The sequence below is a fragment of the Triticum aestivum genome, chromosome 1D (genome assembly GCF_018294505.1).
Source record: "Triticum aestivum cultivar Chinese Spring chromosome 1D, IWGSC CS RefSeq v2.1, whole genome shotgun sequence".
NCBI classification, from domain to species: Eukaryota; Viridiplantae; Streptophyta; class Magnoliopsida; order Poales; family Poaceae; genus Triticum; species Triticum aestivum.
This window is the reverse complement of record NC_057796.1, coordinates 492,600,258-492,603,079: the sequence shown is the minus strand read 5'-3', so window position 1 is coordinate 492,603,079 and position 2,822 is coordinate 492,600,258.

Below are 2,822 nucleotides of genomic sequence, written 5' to 3'. Positions count from 1 at the left end.
CTTTTTAACATAGGAAAAAACTTGTTGAAAGCAAACCCTTGAATAAATACTGGACAAATGTTATGATAATAATATGCACCAGCGATGAAGTAGTATATTTCTTTAGAATGTGAACACAAACTTTGTGTTGTCTAGTTGGGTATTGGGCTTTGTGTAAGCCCTGCAGCCTCAAACAAGGAGGACCTGGGTACGAATCTCGTCAGGCTCAGCTTTTTTGCCTTTTCCCTCATTTTTTACCCTACTTTTGTTTCTTCTGATGAGAAAAACGTGGGGGAAGCGGGAGGCTAACGGGACGAGAGAGAAAATTGTGTAACGTGAAAAAAAAGGTGGAAAAAAGTACTAGGCGAGAGAACGTGGGATGTGCGTGGCCAACGGGGACGAGAGGAAAATTTAGAATCGAACGCACTAGGGCCTCCTTAGACGGATCGAGCGAGCTGGGCCTCGCTGGCAGGATCGGTTGGTATTTTCGCAATCTGTCACACGGTTGACAAATAGCACAGTCCATCGAATAAGTAAATTTACCGGAACGGGGATGTACCGGTGAAGCATCCGCCGTCCATGTCAACATCAAGATGCACAATCATAAAAATGTTTTACATGTATTTCAAGAATATTCGACGTGTATTTGTAAGAATGACAACATCCATTAACAAATAAAATAAAAAAGAAACAAACAATAAAAGAAAAGGAACAATAAAACCCTCCACATGGCCAAAGTAGTTATGTCATTTTCTTCCAAGCCCACAAACTATCACTCCTTCTGATCTAGGGGATAGGGGCATTTGCAGCGGAGCCGCCACTTCCACAAGATTCCGCAGCAGCCAGGGCATTCACCAGTTGAGTGCTAAAGGATTCTCGAGACCCAGGATCTTCTACTACATCTTCTGAAACAGCAAAGAGCTACGCCTTCTCCTGACCACCTAGGTAATCCAGATTTTCTTCTTCCAAATTATCTCCTCATTCTCCCAGCACCAGCATCAACCTCCATCCCATCTTCCTTGGCCTGAATTTCATCAAGTTTTTCTTGATTTTCAAACTCCTGCGCCTTGTAGGAATATTCATGTAAATTAAAAAAATGCTAGTATACTTACTTTACAAAAACATTATCTTGCATTGATTTTTTTTGTGGAATGCAAAAGTTTGTTTGTGTGGTATAAAAAAATGTTGGTACAATTCATAAAAAATACATGTATTTTGACAATATTCGACGTTTATTTGTAAAAATGATAACGGCCATTAAAAATGAAAATAAAAAATAACTAACCAAAAATGTAAAAAAAGACTATAAAACCCTTTGCTTGGCAAAAGTAGTTTTGTGAGTACCTTCCAAATCGACAAACTATCACTCCTTCTGATCTAAGGGATATGGGCAGTTGGAGCGGAGCTGCCACTTCCATAAGATTTCCCAGCAACAAAGACATTCACCACTTGACTTCCAAAGGATTCTTGGGACCAAGGATCTTCTACTCCATCTTCTGGAAACGTAGAGAGCTACACCTTCTCCCGGCCACCTAGGCAATCCAGATTTTCTTCTTCCAAGTCATCTCCTCATTCTCCGCAACACTAGCATCAACCTCCGTCTCATGTTCCTCGACCCGAATTCATCAAGTGTTTTCCTCATTTTCAAGTTTCTTGTGCCTTGTAAATTAGAAACAGTGATGATATACTTAGTTTCTAAAAATATTTACCTCTCATTGATTATTTTGTGGAATGAAAATCTTGTTTGTGTAGTGTAAAAAATGTTGGTATAATTCATAAAAAACTACATGTATTTCAAAAATATTGGACGTTTATTTTTAAAATTGACAACCCCAATTAAAAAATAACTAACAAAAAAAATTAAAAACAACAATAAAACCCTCTGCGTGGCCAAAGTAGTTCTGTCAGTATTTCCAAACCCACAAACTATCACTCCCTGTGTTCTCAGGGATAGAGGAACTTGCAGCGGAGCTGCCACTTCCACAAGATTTCCCAGCAGCAAAGGCATTCACCACTTGAGTGCCAAGGGATTCTCGGGACCCAGGATCTTCTGCCACATCATCTAAAACCACTGAGAGCTACGCCTTCTCCTGACCACCTAGGCAATCCAGATTTTCTTCTTCCAAGTTCATCTCCACATTCTCCCATCACCAGCATCAACCTCCATCTCATCTTCCTTGGCCTAGATTTCATCAAGTTTTTTTCCTGATTTTCAAGCTCCCGCGCCTTGTAAGAATATTCATGTAATTAGAAAAAAAATGCTAATATACCTAGTTTATAAAATGTTTACCCTGCATTGATTTTTTATGGAATCTAAAAGTTTGTTTTTTGTGTGGTGTAAAAAAATGTTGGTACAATTCATAAAAAAATTACATGTATTTTGACAATATTCGACATTTATTTGTAAAAGTGACAACATCCATTAAAAATAAAATAAAAGAATAACAAACAAAAACATAAAAAAAACCTCTGCATGACCAAAGTAGTTCTGTCAGTACCTTCCAAACCTACAAACTATCATCCTTCTAATCTCAGGGATAGGTGCAGTTGCCGCGGAGCTGCCACTTCCACAAGATTTCCCAGCAGCAAAGGCATTCACCACTTGAGTGCCAAAGGATTCTTGGGACCAAGGGTCTTCTACTACATCTTCTGAAATCGTAGAGAGCTGCACATTCTCCTGACCACCTAGGCAATCCAGATTTTCTTCTTCCAAGTCATCTACTTACTCTCCCCAGCACTAGCATCAACCTCCATCTCATCTTCTTATTTTCAAGCTCCCTGGTACATCCATTTTGCGGAAATGCGTAGGCACATTTGCTTATAAACCATTTTTTGGTCGTTCC